Raw genomic sequence first — 18,841 nt, forward strand, 5'->3', positions numbered from 1 at the left:
ATATATAAGCTGCTTTCTGACGGCCGTGATCTTTCGATTACTCTTGCCCAGCTCGTTGTTTTAACGTGCACATGCCGTCCTGGCATTCAGTGCACAGTGAAAGCAATCGCAAAAGTCCAGCAGCTGCTGACTCCCAAACTCCAGGCTATGTTCTTGCTTCTCGACAACTCAACGCAGTCCTTCATTTCTGCAGTTGCCATCGAGGTCTCTGCACTCGGAGACTCAGAGGACGCGCACGAGTTTCCCAGGAGGGGCTGCATCAGGACGAATTCAAAACTCAGGAAAATTGTCCTGGAACACCTTCCCTAAGGATACTAGAATGGAATTGAAGAGGAAGGCGAGCGGTCACCACGGTCCTCTAGCAGTCCTTAGGGGGCGCGGAGAAGCCGGGTGCTCTGCGGCTTCGTTCTTCGCCCTCGTACAAGCTACCGCTCTCTCCGGCTCCCGGAGCAGGAGAAGCGGCTGCTTCGCGCACACAACAGCGGAGCGGCAGCCCTACGCTCCGAAGCGCTGCTTCAGCCGAAAGACGCCGGCCACCGGCGCTTAGCTTCGGACAGCTCCGGAGAGCCGTAGTGTGCGTCTGCACTAGACTGCATGATAACGAAAAGCTTTGGCAGTGTGTCTCGCAGGGAGATAGCTTAGGAGCGCAGCGCACTTTTGCCTCCCTTGTCCAGAAACACGCATTTGCTGCACACTCCAAAAACACTGCTCTTCCTATGGTAATATGTAAGCTGCTGTCTGACGCCCGTTCTCTTCTGCCCACTCTTGCCCAGCTCGTTGTTTTAACGTGCACGTGCCGTCCTGGCATTCAGTGCACAGTGAAAGCAATCGCAAAAGTCCAGCAGCTGCTGACTGCCAAACACAAGGCGCTGGCTATGTTCTTGCTTCTCGACAACTCAACGCAGCCCTTCATTTCTGCAGCTGCCATCGAGTTCTCTGCATCTCGAGCCTTCGGAAACGAGCACGAGTTTCCCAAGAGGGGCTTCATCAGGACGAAGTCAAAACCCAGGAAAATTGTCTCGGAGCATTTTCAATAAAGCATGCCAGCAGTGCATTGAAAAGGCAGGGAGCTTTAGCCACTGTCCTCTATCAGTCGCAAGACTGTGCACACAATGTCGTCTCTCTGCAGCAACGTTCTTCGCCCTCGTACAAGCTACCGCTCTCTCCGGCTCCCGGAGCAGGAGAAGCGGCTGCTTCGCGCACACAACAGCGGAGCGGCAGCCCTACGCTCCGAAGCGCTGCTTCAGCCGAAAGACGCCGGCCACCGGCGCTTGGCTTCGGACAGCTCCGGAGAGCCGTAGTGTGCGTCTGCACTAGACTGCATCATAGCGAAAAGCTTTGGCAGTGTGTCTTGCAGGGAGATAGCTTAGGAGCGCAGCGCACTTATGCCTCCCTTGTCCAAAAACACGATTTTACTGCACACTCCAAAAATAGTGCTCTTTCCTGGGCAATACGTAAGCTGCTATCTAGCGGCCGTGATTTTTCGGCTACTCTTGCTCAGCTAGTTGTTTTAACGTGCACAGGCCGTCCTGGCTTTCAGTGCACAGTGATAGCAATCGCAAAAGTCTAGCAGCTGCTGACTCCCAAACACAAGGCGCTGGCTATGTTCTTGCTTCTCGACAACTCAACGCAGCCCTTCATTTCTGCAGTTGCCATCGAGGTCTCTGCATGTCGGAGACTCAGAGGACGAGCACGAGTTTCCCAGGAGGGGCTGTATCAGGACGAATTCAAAACTCAGGAAAATTGTCCTGGAACACCTTCCCTAAGGATGCTAGAATGGAATTGAAGAGGCAGGCGTGCGGCCACCACGGTCCTTTAGCAGTCCTTAGGGTGCGCGCAGAAGCCCGGTGCTCTGCGGCTTCGTTCTTCGCCCTCGTACAAGCTACCGCTCTCTCCGGCTCCCGGAGCAGGAGAAGCGGCTGCTTCGCGCACACAACAGCGGAGCGGCAGCCCTACGCTCCGAAGCGCTGCTTCAGCCGAAAGACGCCGGCCACCGGCGCTTGGCTTCAGACAGCTCCGGAGAGCCGTAGTGTGCGTCTGCACTGGACTGCATGATAGCGAAAAGCTTTGGCAGTGTGTCTCGCAGGGAGATAGCTTAGGAGCGCAGCGCACTTATGCCTCCCTTGTCCAGAAACACGATTTTACTGCACACTCCAAAAACAATGCTCTTTCCAGGGCAATATATAAGCTGCTTTCTGACGGCCGTGATCTTTCGATTACTCTTGCCCAGCTCGTTGTTTTAACGTGCACATGCCGTCCTGGCATTCAGTGCACAGTGAAAGCAATCGCAAAAGTCCAGCAGCTGCTGACTCCCAAACTCCAGGCTATGTTCTTGCTTCTCGACAACTCAACGCAGTCCTTCATTTCTGCAGTTGCCATCGAGGTCTCTGCACTCGGAGACTCAGAGGACGCGCACGAGTTTCCCAGGAGGGGCTGCATCAGGAGGAATTCAAAACTCAGGAAAATTGTCCTGGAACACCTTCCCTAAGGATACTAGAATGGAATTGAAGAGGCAGGCGAGCGGCCACCACGGTCCTCTAGCAGTCCTTAGGGGGCGCGGAGAAGCCGGGTGCTCTGCGGCTTCGTTCTTCGCCCTCGTACAAGCTACCGCTCTGTCCGCTCCCGGAGCAGGAGAAGCGGCTGCTTCGCGCACACAACAGCGGAGCGGCAGCCGTACGCTCCGAAGCGCTGCTTCAGCCGAAAGACGCCGGCCACCGGCGCTTAGCTTCGGACAGCTCCGGAGAGCCGTAGTGTGCGTCTGCACTAGACTGCATGATAACGAAAAGCTTTGGCAGTGTGTCTCGCAGGGAGATAGCTTAGGAGCGCAGCGCACTTTTGCCTCCCTTGTCCAGAAACACGCATTTGCTGCACACTCCAAAAACACTGCTCTTCCTATGGTAATATGTAAGCTGCTGTCTGACGCCCGTTCTCTTCTGCCCACTCTTGCCCAGCTCGTTGTTTTAACGTGCACGTGCCGTCCTGGCATTCAGTGCACAGTGAAAGCAATCGCAAAAGTCCAGCAGCTGCTGACTGCCAAACACAAGGCGCTGGCTATGTTCTTGCTTCTCGACAACTCAACGCAGCCCTTCATTTCTGCAGCTGCCATCGAGTTCTCTGCATCTCGAGCCTTCGGAAACGAGCACGAGTTTCCCAAGAGGGGCTTCATCAGGACGAAGTCAAAACCCAGGAAAATTGTCTCGGAGCATTTTCAATAAAGCATGCCAGCAGTGCATTGAAAAGGCAGGGAGCTTTAGCCACCGTCCTCTATCAGTCGCAAGACTGTGCACACAATTTCGTCTCTCTGCAGCAACGTTCTTTGCCCTCGTACAAGCTACAGCTCTCTCCGGCTCCCGGAGCAGGAGAAGCGGCTGCTTCGCGCACACAACAGCGGAGCGGCAGCCCTACGCTCCGAAGCGCTGCTTCAGCCGAAAGACGCCGGCCACCGGCGCTTGGCTTCAGACAGCTCCGGAGAGCCGTAGTGTGCGTCTGCACTAGACTGCATCATAGCGAAAAGCTTTGGCAGTGTGTCTTGCAGGGAGATAGCTTAGGAGCGCAGCGCACTTATGCCTCCCTTGTCCAAAAACACGATTTTACTGCACACTCCAAAAATAGTGCTCTTTCCTGGGCAATACGTAAGCTGCTATCTAGCGGCCGTGATTTTTCGGCTACTCTTGCTCAGCTAGTTGTTTTAACGTGCACAGGCCGTCCTGGCTTTCAGTGCACAGTGATAGCAATCGCAAAAGTCTAGCAGCTGCTGACTCCCAAACACAAGGCGCTGGCTATGTTCTTGCTTCTCGACAACTCAACGCAGCCCTTCATTTCTGCAGTTGCCATCGAGGTCTCTGCATGTCGGAGACTCAGAGGACGAGCACGAGTTTCCCAGGAGGGGCTGTATCAGGACGAATTCAAAACTCAGGAAAATTGTCCTGGAACACCTTCCCTAAGGATGCTAGAATGGAATTGAAGAGGCAGGCGTGCGGCCACCACGGTCCTCTAGCAGTCCTTAGGGTGCGCGCAGAAGCCCGGTGCTCTGCGGCTTCGTTCTTCGCCCTCGTACAAGCTACCGCTCTCTCCGGCTCCCGGAGCAGGAGAAGCGGCTGCTTCGCGCACACAACAGCGGAGCGGCAGCCCTACGCTCCGAAGCGCTGCTTCAGCCGAAAGACGCCGGCCACCGGCGCTTGGCTTCGGACAGCTCCGGAGAGCCGTAGTGTGCGTCTGCACTGGACTGCATGATAGCGAAAAGCTTTGGCAGTGTGTCTCGCAGGGAGATAGCTTAGGAGCGCAGCGCACTTATGCCTCCCTTGTCCAGAAACACGATTTTACTGCACACTCCAAAAACAATGCTCTTTCCAGGGCAATATATAAGCTGCTTTCTGACGGCCGTGATCTTTCGATTACTCTTGCCCAGCTCGTTGTTTTAACGTGCACATGCCGTCCTGGCATTCAGTGCACAGTGAAAGCAATCGCAAAAGTCCAGCAGCTGCTGACTGCCAAACACAAGGCGCTGGCTATGTTCTTGCTTCTCGACAACTCAACGCAGCCCTTCATTTCTGCAGCTGCCATCGAGTTCTCTGCATCTCGAGCCTTCGGAAACGAGCACGAGTTTCCCAAGAGGGGCTTCATCAGGACGAAGTCAAAACCCAGGAAAATTGTCTCGGAGCATTTTCAATAAAGCATGCCAGCAGTGCATTGAAAAGGCAGGGAGCTTTAGCCACTGTCCTCTAGCAGTCGCAAGACTGTGCACACAATGTCGTCTCTCTGCAGCAACGTTCTTCGCCCTCGTACAAGCTACCGCTCTCTCCGGCTCCCGGAGCAGGAGAAGCGGCTGCTTCGCGCACACAACAGCGGAGCGGCAGCCCTACGCTCCGAAGCGCTGCTTCAGCCGAAAGACGCCGGCCACCGGCGCTTGGCTTCGGACAGCTCCGGAGAGCCGTAGTGTGCGTCTGCACTAGACTGCATCATAGCGAAAAGCTTTGGCAGTGTGTCTTGCAGGGAGATAGCTTAGGAGCGCAGCGCACTTATGCCTCCCTTGTCCAAAAACACGATTTTACTGCACACTCCAAAAATAGTGCTCTTTCCTGGGCAATACGTAAGCTGCTATCTAGCGGCCGTGATTTTTCGGCTACTCTTGCTCAGCTAGTTGTTTTAACGTGCACAGGCCGTCCTGGCTTTCAGTGCACAGTGATAGCAATCGCAAAAGTCTAGCAGCTGCTGACTCCCAAACACAAGGCGCTGGCTATGTTCTTGCTTCTCGACAACTCAACGCAGCCCTTCATTTCTGCAGTTGCCATCGAGGTCTCTGCATGTCGGAGACTCAGAGGACGAGCACGAGTTTCCCAGGAGGGGCTGTATCAGGACGAATTCAAAACTCAGGAAAATTGTCCTGGAACACCTTCCCTAAGGATGCTAGAATGGAATTGAAGAGGCAGGCGTGCGGCCACCACGGTCCTTTAGCAGTCCTTAGGGTGCGCGCAGAAGCCCGGTGCTCTGCGGCTTCGTTCTTCGCCCTCGTACAAGCTACCGCTCTCTCCGGCTCCCGGAGCAGGAGAAGCGGCTGCTTCGCGCACACAACAGCGGAGCGGCAGCCCTACGCTCCGAAGCGCTGCTTCAGCCGAAAGACGCCGGCCACCGGCGCTTGGCTTCAGACAGCTCCGGAGAGCCGTAGTGTGCGTCTGCACTGGACTGCATGATAGCGAAAAGCTTTGGCAGTGTGTCTCGCAGGGAGATAGCTTAGGAGCGCAGCGCACTTATGCCTCCCTTGTCCAGAAACACGATTTTACTGCACACTCCAAAAACAATGCTCTTTCCAGGGCAATATATAAGCTGCTTTCTGACGGCCGTGATCTTTCGATTACTCTTGCCCAGCTCGTTGTTTTAACGTGCACATGCCGTCCTGGCATTCAGTGCACAGTGAAAGCAATCGCAAAAGTCCAGCAGCTGCTGACTCCCAAACTCCAGGCTATGTTCTTGCTTCTCGACAACTCAACGCAGTCCTTCATTTCTGCAGTTGCCATCGAGGTCTCTGCACTCGGAGACTCAGAGGACGCGCACGAGTTTCCCAGGAGGGGCTGCATCAGGAGGAATTCAAAACTCAGGAAAATTGTCCTGGAACACCTTCCCTAAGGATACTAGAATGGAATTGAAGAGGCAGGCGAGCGGCCACCACGGTCCTCTAGCAGTCCTTAGGGGGCGCGGAGAAGCCGGGTGCTCTGCGGCTTCGTTCTTCGCCCTCGTACAAGCTACCGCTCTGTCCGCTCCCGGAGCAGGAGAAGCGGCTGCTTCGCGCACACAACAGCGGAGCGGCAGCCGTACGCTCCGAAGCGCTGCTTCAGCCGAAAGACGCCGGCCACCGGCGCTTAGCTTCGGACAGCTCCGGAGAGCCGTAGTGTGCGTCTGCACTAGACTGCATGATAACGAAAAGCTTTGGCAGTGTGTCTCGCAGGGAGATAGCTTAGGAGCGCAGCGCACTTTTGCCTCCCTTGTCCAGAAACACGCATTTGCTGCACACTCCAAAAACACTGCTCTTCCTATGGTAATATGTAAGCTGCTGTCTGACGCCCGTTCTCTTCTGCCCACTCTTGCCCAGCTCGTTGTTTTAACGTGCACGTGCCGTCCTGGCATTCAGTGCACAGTGAAAGCAATCGCAAAAGTCCAGCAGCTGCTGACTGCCAAACACAAGGCGCTGGCTATGTTCTTGCTTCTCGACAACTCAACGCAGCCCTTCATTTCTGCAGCTGCCATCGAGTTCTCTGCATCTCGAGCCTTCGGAAACGAGCACGAGTTTCCCAAGAGGGGCTTCATCAGGACGAAGTCAAAACCCAGGAAAATTGTCTCGGAGCATTTTCAATAAAGCATGCCAGCAGTGCATTGAAAAGGCAGGGAGCTTTAGCCACCGTCCTCTATCAGTCGCAAGACTGTGCACACAATTTCGTCTCTCTGCAGCAACGTTCTTTGCCCTCGTACAAGCTACAGCTCTCTCCGGCTCCCGGAGCAGGAGAAGCGGCTGCTTCGCGCACACAACAGCGGAGCGGCAGCCCTACGCTCCGAAGCGCTGCTTCAGCCGAAAGACGCCGGCCACCGGCGCTTGGCTTCAGACAGCTCCGGAGAGCCGTAGTGTGCGTCTGCACTAGACTGCATCATAGCGAAAAGCTTTGGCAGTGTGTCTTGCAGGGAGATAGCTTAGGAGCGCAGCGCACTTATGCCTCCCTTGTCCAAAAACACGATTTTACTGCACACTCCAAAAATAGTGCTCTTTCCTGGGCAATACGTAAGCTGCTATCTAGCGGCCGTGATTTTTCGGCTACTCTTGCTCAGCTAGTTGTTTTAACGTGCACAGGCCGTCCTGGCTTTCAGTGCACAGTGATAGCAATCGCAAAAGTCTAGCAGCTGCTGACTCCCAAACACAAGGCGCTGGCTATGTTCTTGCTTCTCGACAACTCAACGCAGCCCTTCATTTCTGCAGTTGCCATCGAGGTCTCTGCATGTCGGAGACTCAGAGGACGAGCACGAGTTTCCCAGGAGGGGCTGTATCAGGACGAATTCAAAACTCAGGAAAATTGTCCTGGAACACCTTCCCTAAGGATGCTAGAATGGAATTGAAGAGGCAGGCGTGCGGCCACCACGGTCCTCTAGCAGTCCTTAGGGTGCGCGCAGAAGCCCGGTGCTCTGCGGCTTCGTTCTTCGCCCTCGTACAAGCTACCGCTCTCTCCGGCTCCCGGAGCAGGAGAAGCGGCTGCTTCGCGCACACAACAGCGGAGCGGCAGCCCTACGCTCCGAAGCGCTGCTTCAGCCGAAAGACGCCGGCCACCGGCGCTTGGCTTCGGACAGCTCCGGAGAGCCGTAGTGTGCGTCTGCACTGGACTGCATGATAGCGAAAAGCTTTGGCAGTGTGTCTCGCAGGGAGATAGCTTAGGAGCGCAGCGCACTTATGCCTCCCTTGTCCAGAAACACGATTTTACTGCACACTCCAAAAACAATGCTCTTTCCAGGGCAATATATAAGCTGCTTTCTGACGGCCGTGATCTTTCGATTACTCTTGCCCAGCTCGTTGTTTTAACGTGCACATGCCGTCCTGGCATTCAGTGCACAGTGAAAGCAATCGCAAAAGTCCAGCAGCTGCTGACTCCCAAACTCCAGGCTATGTTCTTGCTTCTCGACAACTCAACGCAGCCCTTCATTTCTGCAGTTGCCATCGAGGTCTCTGCACTCGGAGACTCAGAGGACGCGCACGAGTTTCCCAGGAGGGGCTGCATCAGGACGAATTCAAAACTCAGGAAAATTGTCCTGGAACACCTTCCCTAAGGATACTAGAATGGAATTGAAGAGGAAGGCGAGCGGCCACCACGGTCCTCTAGCAGTCCTTAGGGGGCGCGGAGAAGCCGGGTGCTCTGCGGCTTCGTTCTTCGCCCTCGTACAAGCTACCGCTCTGTCCGCTCCCGGAGCAGGAGAAGCGGCTGCTTCGCGCACACAACAGCGGAGCGGCAGCCCTACGCTCCGAAGCGCTGCTTCAGCCGAAAGACGCCGGCCACCGGCGCTTAGCTTCGGACAGCTCCGGAGAGCCGTAGTGTGCGTCTGCACTAGACTGCATGATAACGAAAAGCTTTGGCAGTGTGTCTCGCAGGGAGATAGCTTAGGAGCGCAGCGCACTTTTGCCTCCCTTGTCCAGAAACACGCATTTGCTGCACACTCCAAAAACACTGCTCTTCCTATGGTAATATGTAAGCTGCTGTCTGACGCCCGTTCTCTTCTGCCCACTCTTGCCCAGCTCGTTGTTTTAACGTGCACGTGCCGTCCTGGCATTCAGTGCACAGTGAAAGCAATCGCAAAAGTCCAGCAGCTGCTGACTGCCAAACACAAGGCGCTGGCTATGTTCTTGCTTCTCGACAACTCAACGCAGCCCTTCATTTCTGCAGCTGCCATCGAGTTCTCTGCATCTCGAGCCTTCGGAAACGAGCACGAGTTTCCCAAGAGGGGCTTCATCAGGACGAAGTCAAAACCCAGGAAAATTGTCTCGGAGCATTTTCAATAAAGCATGCCAGCAGTGCATTGAAAAGGCAGGGAGCTTTAGCCACCGTCCTCTATCAGTCGCAAGGCTGTGCACACAATGTCGTCTCTCTGCAGCAACGTTCTTCGCCCTCGTACAAGCTACCGCTCTGTCCGCTCCCGGAGCAGGAGAAGCGGCTGCTTCGCGCACACAACAGCGGAGCGGCAGCCCTACGCTCCGAAGCGCTGCTTCAGCCGAAAGACGCCGGCCACCGGCACTTGGCTTCAGACAGCTCCGGAGAGCCGTAGTGTGCGTCTGCACTAGACTGCATCATAGCGAAAAGCTTTGGCAGTGTGTCTTGCAGGGAGATAGCTTAGGAGCGCAGCGCACTTATGCCTCCCTTGTCCAAAAACACGATTTTACTGCACACTCCAAAAATAGTGCTCTTTCCTGGGCAATACGTAAGCTGCTATCTAGCGGCCGTGATTTTTCGGCTACTCTTGCTCAGCTAGTTGTTTTAACGTGCACAGGCCGTCCTGGCTTTCAGTGCACAGTGATAGCAATCGCAAAAGTCTAGCAGCTGCTGACTCCCAAACACAAGGCGCTGGCTATGTTCTTGCTTCTCGACAACTCAACGCAGCCCTTCATTTCTGCAGTTGCCATCGAGGTCTCTGCATGTCGGAGACTCAGAGGACGAGCACGAGTTTCCCAGGAGGGGCTGCATCAGGACGAATTCAAAACTCAGGAAAATTGTCCTGGAACACCTTCCCTAAGGATGCTAGAATGGAATTGAAGAGGCAGGCGAGCGGCCACCACCGTCCTCTAGCAGTCCTTAGGGTGCGCGCAGAAGCCCGGTGCTCTGCGGCTTCGTTCTTCGCCCTCGTACAAGCTACCGCTCTGTCCGCTCCCGGAGCAGGAGAAGCGGCTGCTTCGCGCACACAACAGCGGAGCGGCAGCCCTACGCTCCGAAGCGCTGCTTCAGCCGAAAGACGCCGGCCACCGGCGCTTGGCTTCGGACAGCTCCGGAGAGCCGGAGTGTGCGTCTGCACTGGACTGCATGATAGCGAAAAGCTTTGGCAGTGTGTCTCGCAGGGAGATAGCTTAGGAGCGCAGCGCACTTATGCCTCCCTTGTCCAGAAACACGATTTTACTGCACACTCCAAACACAATGCTCTTTCCAGGGCAATATATAAGCTGCTTTCTGACGGCCGTGATCTTTCGATTACTCTTGCCCAGCTCGTTGTTTTAACGTGCACATGCCGTCCTGGCATTCAGTGCACAGTGAAAGCAATCGCAAAAGTCCAGCAGCTGCTGACTCCCAAACTCCAGGCTATGTTCTTGCTTCTCGACAACTCAACGCAGTCCTTCATTTCTGCAGTTGCCATCGAGGTCTCTGCACTCGGAGACTCAGAGGACGCGCACGAGTTTCCCAGGAGGGGCTGCATCAGGACGAATTCAAAACTCAGGAAAATTGTCCTGGAACACCTTCCCTAAGGATACTAGAATGGAATTGAAGAGGAAGGCGAGCGGTCACCACGGTCCTCTAGCAGTCCTTAGGGGGCGCGGAGAAGCCGGGTGCTCTGCGGCTTCGTTCTTCGCCCTCGTACAAGCTACCGCTCTCTCCGGCTCCCGGAGCAGGAGAAGCGGCTGCTTCGCGCACACAACAGCGGAGCGGCAGCCCTACGCTCCGAAGCGCTGCTTCAGCCGAAAGACGCCGGCCACCGGCGCTTAGCTTCGGACAGCTCCGGAGAGCCGTAGTGTGCGTCTGCACTAGACTGCATGATAACGAAAAGCTTTGGCAGTGTGTCTCGCAGGGAGATAGCTTAGGAGCGCAGCGCACTTTTGCCTCCCTTGTCCAGAAACACACATTTGCTGCACACTCCAAAAACACTGCTCTTCCTATGGTAATATGTAAGCTGCTGTCTGACGCCCGTTCTCTTCTGCCCACTCTTGCCCAGCTCGTTGTTTTAACGTGCACGTGCCGTCCTGGCATTCAGTGCACAGTGAAAGCAATCGCAAAAGTCCAGCAGCTGCTGACTGCCAAACACAAGGCGCTGGCTATGTTCTTGCTTCTCGACAACTCAACGCAGCCCTTCATTTCTGCAGCTGCCATCGAGTTCTCTGCATCTCGAGCCTTCGGAAACGAGCACGAGTTTCCCAAGAGGGGCTTCATCAGGACGAAGTCAAAACCCAGGAAAATTGTCTCGGAGCATTTTCAATAAAGCATGCCAGCAGTGCATTGAAAAGGCAGGGAGCTTTAGCCACCGTCCTCTATCAGTCGCAAGACTGTGCACACAATTTCGTCTCTCTGCAGCAACGTTCTTTGCCCTCGTACAAGCTACAGCTCTCTCCGGCTCCCGGAGCAGGAGAAGCGGCTGCTTCGCGCACACAACAGCGGAGCGGCAGCCCTACGCTCCGAAGCGCTGCTTCAGCCGAAAGACGCCGGCCACCGGCGCTTGGCTTCAGACAGCTCCGGAGAGCCGTAGTGTGCGTCTGCACTAGACTGCATCATAGCGAAAAGCTTTGGCAGTGTGTCTTGCAGGGAGATAGCTTAGGAGCGCAGCGCACTTATGCCTCCCTTGTCCAAAAACACGATTTTACTGCACACTCCAAAAATAGTGCTCTTTCCTGGGCAATACGTAAGCTGCTATCTAGCGGCCGTGATTTTTCGGCTACTCTTGCTCAGCTAGTTGTTTTAACGTGCACAGGCCGTCCTGGCTTTCAGTGCACAGTGATAGCAATCGCAAAAGTCTAGCAGCTGCTGACTCCCAAACACAAGGCGCTGGCTATGTTCTTGCTTCTCGACAACTCAACGCAGCCCTTCATTTCTGCAGTTGCCATCGAGGTCTCTGCATGTCGGAGACTCAGAGGACGAGCACGAGTTTCCCAGGAGGGGCTGTATCAGGACGAATTCAAAACTCAGGAAAATTGTCCTGGAACACCTTCCCTAAGGATGCTAGAATGGAATTGAAGAGGCAGGCGTGCGGCCACCACGGTCCTCTAGCAGTCCTTAGGGTGCGCGCAGAAGCCCGGTGCTCTGCGGCTTCGTTCTTCGCCCTCGTACAAGCTACCGCTCTCTCCGGCTCCCGGAGCAGGAGAAGCGGCTGCTTCGCGCACACAACAGCGGAGCGGCAGCCCTACGCTCCGAAGCGCTGCTTCAGCCGAAAGACGCCGGCCACCGGCGCTTGGCTTCGGACAGCTCCGGAGAGCCGTAGTGTGCGTCTGCACTGGACTGCATGATAGCGAAAAGCTTTGGCAGTGTGTCTCGCAGGGAGATAGCTTAGGAGCGCAGCGCACTTATGCCTCCCTTGTCCAGAAACACGATTTTACTGCACACTCCAAAAACAATGCTCTTTCCAGGGCAATATATAAGCTGCTTTCTGACGGCCGTGATCTTTCGATTACTCTTGCCCAGCTCGTTGTTTTAACGTGCACATGCCGTCCTGGCATTCAGTGCACAGTGAAAGCAATCGCAAAAGTCCAGCAGCTGCTGACTCCCAAACTCCAGGCTATGTTCTTGCTTCTCGACAACTCAACGCAGCCCTTCATTTCTGCAGTTGCCATCGAGGTCTCTGCACTCGGAGACTCAGAGGACGCGCACGAGTTTCCCAGGAGGGGCTGCATCAGGACGAATTCAAAACTCAGGAAAATTGTCCTGGAACACCTTCCCTAAGGATACTAGAATGGAATTGAAGAGGCAGGCGAGCGACCACCACGGTCCTCTAGCAGTCCTTAGGGGGCGCGGAGAAGCCGGGTGCTCTGCGGCTTCGTTCTTCGCCCTCGTACAAGCTACCGCTCTGTCCGCTCCCGGAGCAGGAGAAGCGGCTGCTTCGCGCACACAACAGCGGAGCGGCAGCCGTACGCTCCGAAGCGCTGCTTCAGCCGAAAGACGCCGGCCACCGGCGCTTAGCTTCGGACAGCTCCGGAGAGCCGTAGTGTGCGTCTGCACTAGACTGCATGATAACGAAAAGCTTTGGCAGTGTGTCTCGCAGGGAGATAGCTTAGGAGCGCAGCGCACTTTTGCCTCCCTTGTCCAGAAACACGCATTTGCTGCACACTCCAAAAACACTGCTCTTCCTATGGTAATATGTAAGCTGCTGTCTGACGCCCGTTCTCTTCTGCCCACTCTTGCCCAGCTCGTTGTTTTAACGTGCACGTGCCGTCCTGGCATTCAGTGCACAGTGAAAGCAATCGCAAAAGTCCAGCAGCTGCTGACTGCCAAACACAAGGCGCTGGCTATGTTCTTGCTTCTCGACAACTCAACGCAGCCCTTCATTTCTGCAGCTGCCATCGAGTTCTCTGCATCTCGAGCCTTCGGAAACGAGCACGAGTTTCCCAAGAGGGGCTTCATCAGGACGAAGTCAAAACCCAGGAAAATTGTCTCGGAGCATTTTCAATAAAGCATGCCAGCAGTGCATTGAAAAGGCAGGGAGCTTTAGCCACCGTCCTCTAGCAGTCGCAAGACTGTGCACACAATTTCGTCTCTCTGCAGCAACGTTCTTTGCCCTCGTACAAGCTACAGCTCTCTCCGGCTCCCGGAGCAGGAGAAGCGGCTGCTTCGCGCACACAACAGCGGAGCGGCAGCCCTACGCTCCGAAGCGCTGCTTCAGCCGAAAGACGCCGGCCACCGGCGCTTGGCTTCAGACAGCTCCGGAGAGCCGTAGTGTGCGTCTGCACTAGACTGCATCATAGCGAAAAGCTTTGGCAGTGTGTCTTGCAGGGAGATAGCTTAGGAGCGCAGCGCACTTATGCCTCCCTTGTCCAAAAACACGATTTTACTGCACACTCCAAAAATAGTGCTCTTTCCTGGGCAATACGTAAGCTGCTATCTAGCGGCCGTGATTTTTCGGCTACTCTTGCTCAGCTAGTTGTTTTAACGTGCACAGGCCGTCCTGGCTTTCAGTGCACAGTGATAGCAATCGCAAAAGTCTAGCAGCTGCTGACTCCCAAACACAAGGCGCTGGCTATGTTCTTGCTTCTCGACAACTCAACGCAGCCCTTCATTTCTGCAGTTGCCATCGAGGTCTCTGCATGTCGGAGACTCAGAGGACGAGCACGAGTTTCCCAGGAGGGGCTGCATCAGGACGAATTCAAAACTCAGGAAAATTGTCCTGGAACACCTTCCCTAAGGATGCTAGAATGGAATTGAAGAGGCAGGCGAGCGGCCACCACCGTCCTCTAGCAGTCCTTAGGGTGCGCGCAGAAGCCCGGTGCTCTGCGGCTTCGTTCTTCGCCCTCGTACAAGCTACCGCTCTGTCCGCTCCCGGAGCAGGAGAAGCGGCTGCTTCGCGCACACAACAGCGGAGCGGCAGCCCTACGCTCCGAAGCGCTGCTTCAGCCGAAAGACGCCGGCCACCGGCGCTTGGCTTCGGACAGCTCCGGAGAGCCGGAGTGTGCGTCTGCACTGGACTGCATGATAGCGAAAAGCTTTGGCAGTGTGTCTCGCAGGGAGATAGCTTAGGAGCGCAGCGCACTTATGCCTCCCTTGTCCAGAAACACGCATTTACTGCACACTCCAAACACAATGCTCTTTCCAGGGCAATATATAAGCTGCTTTCTGACGGCCGTGATCTTTCGATTACTCTTGCCCAGCTCGTTGTTTTAACGTGCACATGCCGTCCTGGCATTCAGTGCACAGTGAAAGCAATCGCAAAAGTCCAGCAGCTGCTGACTCCCAAACTCCAGGCTATGTTCTTGCTTCTCGACAACTCAACGCAGTCCTTCATTTCTGCAGTTGCCATCGAGGTCTCTGCACTCGGAGACTCAGAGGACGCGCACGAGTTTCCCAGGAGGGGCTGCATCAGGACGAATTCAAAACTCAGGAAAATTGTCCTGGAACACCTTCCCTAAGGATACTAGAATGGAATTGAAGAGGAAGGCGAGCGGTCACCACGGTCCTCTAGCAGTCCTTAGGGGGCGCGGAGAAGCCGGGTGCTCTGCGGCTTCGTTCTTCGCCCTCGTACAAGCTACCGCTCTCTCCGGCTCCCGGAGCAGGAGAAGCGGCTGCTTCGCGCACACAACAGCGGAGCGGCAGCCGTACGCTCCGAAGCGCTGCTTCAGCCGAAAGACGCCGGCCACCGGCGCTTAGCTTCGGACAGCTCCGGAGAGCCGTAGTGTGCGTCTGCACTAGACTGCATGATAACGAAAAGCTTTGGCAGTGTGTCTCGCAGGGAGATAGCTTAGGAGCGCAGCGCACTTTTGCCTCCCTTGTCCAGAAACACGCATTTGCTGCACACTCCAAAAACACTGCTCTTCCTATGGTAATATGTAAGCTGCTGTCTGACGCCCGTTCTCTTCTGCCCACTCTTGCCCAGCTCGTTGTTTTAACGTGCACGTGCCGTCCTGGCATTCAGTGCACAGTGAAAGCAATCGCAAAAGTCCAGCAGCTGCTGACTGCCAAACACAAGGCGCTGGCTATGTTCTTGCTTCTCGACAACTCAACGCAGCCCTTCATTTCTGCAGCTGCCATCGAGTTCTCTGCATCTCGAGCCTTCGGAAACGAGCACGAGTTTCCCAAGAGGGGCTTCATCAGGACGAAGTCAAAACCCAGGAAAATTGTCTCGGAGCATTTTCAATAAAGCATGCCAGCAGTGCATTGAAAAGGCAGGGAGCTTTAGCCACCGTCCTCTAGCAGTCGCAAGACTGTGCACACAATTTCGTCTCTCTGCAGCAACGTTCTTTGCCCTCGTACAAGCTACAGCTCTCTCCGGCTCCCGGAGCAGGAGAAGCGGCTGCTTCGCGCACACAACAGCGGAGCGGCAGCCCTACGCTCCGAAGCGCTGCTTCAGCCGAAAGACGCCGGCCACCGGCGCTTGGCTTCAGACAGCTCCGGAGAGCCGTAGTGTGCGTCTGCACTAGACTGCATCATAGCGAAAAGCTTTGGCAGTGTGTCTTGCAGGGAGATAGCTTAGGAGCGCAGCGCACTTATGCCTCCCTTGTCCAAAAACACGATTTTACTGCACACTCCAAAAATAGTGCTCTTTCCTGGGCAATACGTAAGCTGCTATCTAGCGGCCGTGATTTTTCGGCTACTCTTGCTCAGCTAGTTGTTTTAACGTGCACAGGCCGTCCTGGCTTTCAGTGCACAGTGATAGCAATCGCAAAAGTCTAGCAGCTGCTGACTCCCAAACACAAGGCGCTGGCTATGTTCTTGCTTCTCGACAACTCAACGCAGCCCTTCATTTCTGCAGTTGCCATCGAGGTCTCTGCATGTCGGAGACTCAGAGGACGAGCACGAGTTTCCCAGGAGGGGCTGTATCAGGACGAATTCAAAACTCAGGAAAATTGTCCTGGAACACCTTCCCTAAGGATGCTAGAATGGAATTGAAGAGGCAGGCGTGCGGCCACCACGGTCCTCTAGCAGTCCTTAGGGTGCGCGCAGAAGCCCGGTGCTCTGCGGCTTCGTTCTTCGCCCTCGTACAAGCTACCGCTCTCTCCGGCTCCCGGAGCAGGAGAAGCGGCTGCTTCGCGCACACAACAGCGGAGCGGCAGCCCTACGCTCCGAAGCGCTGCTTCAGCCGAAAGACGCCGGCCACCGGCGCTTGGCTTCGGACAGCTCCGGAGAGCCGTAGTGTGCGTCTGCACTGGACTGCATGATAGCGAAAAGCTTTGGCAGTGTGTCTCGCAGGGAGATAGCTTAGGAGCGCAGCGCACTTATGCCTCCCTTGTCCAGAAACACGATTTTACTGCACACTCCAAAAACAATGCTCTTTCCAGGGCAATATATAAGCTGCTTTCTGACGGCCGTGATCTTTCGATTACTCTTGCCCAGCTCGTTGTTTTAACGTGCACATGCCGTCCTGGCATTCAGTGCACAGTGAAAGCAATCGCAAAAGTCCAGCAGCTGCTGACTCCCAAACTCCAGGCTATGTTCTTGCTTCTCGACAACTCAACGCAGCCCTTCATTTCTGCAGTTGCCATCGAGGTCTCTGCACTCGGAGACTCAGAGGACGCGCACGAGTTTCCCAGGAGGGGCTGCATCAGGACGAATTCAAAACTCAGGAAAATTGTCCTGGAACACCTTCCCTAAGGATACTAGAATGGAATTGAAGAGGCAGGCGAGCGGCCACCACGGTCCTCTAGCAGTCCTTAGGGGGCGCGGAGAAGCCGGGTGCTCTGCGGCTTCGTTCTTCGCCCTCGTACAAGCTACCGCTCTGTCCGCTCCCGGAGCAGGAGAAGCGGCTGCTTCGCGCACACAACAGCGGAGCGGCAGCCCTACGCTCCGAAGCGCTGCTTCAGCCGAAAGACGCCGGCCACCGGCGCTTAGCTTCGGACAGCTCCGGAGAGCCGTAGTGTGCGTCTGCACTAGACTGCATGATAACGAAAAGCTTTGGCAGTGTGTCTCGCAGGGAGATAGCTTAGGAGCGCAGCGCACTTTTGCCTCCCTTGTCCAGAAACACGCATTTGCTGCACACTCCAAAAACACTGCTCTTTCCATGGTACTATGTAAGCTGCTGTCTGACGCCCGTTCTCTTCTGCCCACTCTTGCCCAGCTCGTTGTTTTAACGTGCACGTGCCGTCCTGGCATTCAGTGCACAGTGAAAGCAATCGCAAAAGTCCAGCAGCTGCTGACTGCCAAACACAAGGCGCTGGCTATGTTCTTGCTTCTCGACAACTCAACGCAGCCCTTCATTTCTGCAGCTGCCATCGAGTTCTCTGCATCTCGAGCCTTCGGAAACGAGTACGAGTTTCCCAAGAGGGGCTTCATCAGGACGAAGTCAAAACCCAGGAAAATTGTCTCGGAGCACCTTCAATAAAGCATGCCAGCAGTGCATTGAAAAGGCAGGGAGCTTTAGCCACCGTCCTCTAGCAGTCGCAAGGCTGTGCACACAATGTCGTCTCTCTGCAGCAACGTTCTTCGCCCTCGTACAAGCTACCGCTCTGTCCGCTCCCGGAGCAGGAGAAGCGGCTGCTTCGCGCACACAACAGCGGAGCGGCAGCCCTACGTTCCGAAGCGCTGCTTCAGCCGAAAGACGCCGGCCACCGGCGCTTGGCTTCAGACAGCTCCGGAGAGCCGTAGTGTGCGTCTGCACTAGACTGCATCATAGCGAAAAGCTTTGGCAGTGTGTCTTGCAGGGAGATAGCTTAGGAGCGCAGCGCACTTATGCCTCCCTTGTCCAAAAACACGATTTTACTGCACACTCCAAAAATAGTGCTCTTTCCTGGGCAATACGTAAGCTGCTATCTAGCGGCCGTGATTTTTCGGCTACTCTTGCTCAGCTAGTTGTTTTAACGTGCACAGGCCGTCCTGGCTTTCAGTGCACAGTGATAGCAATCGCAAAAGTCTAGCAGCTGCTGACTCCCAAACACAAGGCGCTGGCTATGTTCTTGCTTCTCGACAACTCAACGCAGCCCTTCATTTCTGCAGTTGCCATCGAGGTCTCTGCATGTCGGAGACTCAGAGGACGAGCACGAGTTTCCCAGGAGGGGCTGTATCAGGACGAATTCAAAACTCAGGAAAATTGTCCTGGAACACCTTCCCTAAGGATGCTAGAATGGAATTGAAGAGGCAGGCGTGCGGCCACCACGGTCCTCTAGCAGTCCTTAGGGTGCGCGCAGAAGCCCGGTGCTCTGCGGCTTCGTTCTTCGCCCTCGTACAAGCTACCGCTCTCTCCGGCTCCCGGAGCAGGAGAAGCGGCTGCTTCGCGCACACAACAGCGGAGCGGCAGCCCTACGCTCCGAAGCGCTGCTTCAGCCGAAAGACGCCGGCCACCGGCGCTTGGCTTCGGACAGCTCCGGAGAGCCGTAGTGTGCGTCTGCACTGGACTGCATGATAGCGAAAAGCTTTGGCAGTGTGTCTCGCAGGGAGATAGCTTAGGAGCGCAGCGCACTTATGCCTCCCTTGTCCAGAAACACGAT

Source organism: Lonchura striata, chromosome 23 (genome assembly GCF_050655825.1).
Source record: "Lonchura striata isolate lonStrDom1 chromosome 23, ASM5065582v1, whole genome shotgun sequence".
NCBI lineage: Eukaryota > Metazoa > Chordata > Aves > Passeriformes > Estrildidae > Lonchura > Lonchura striata.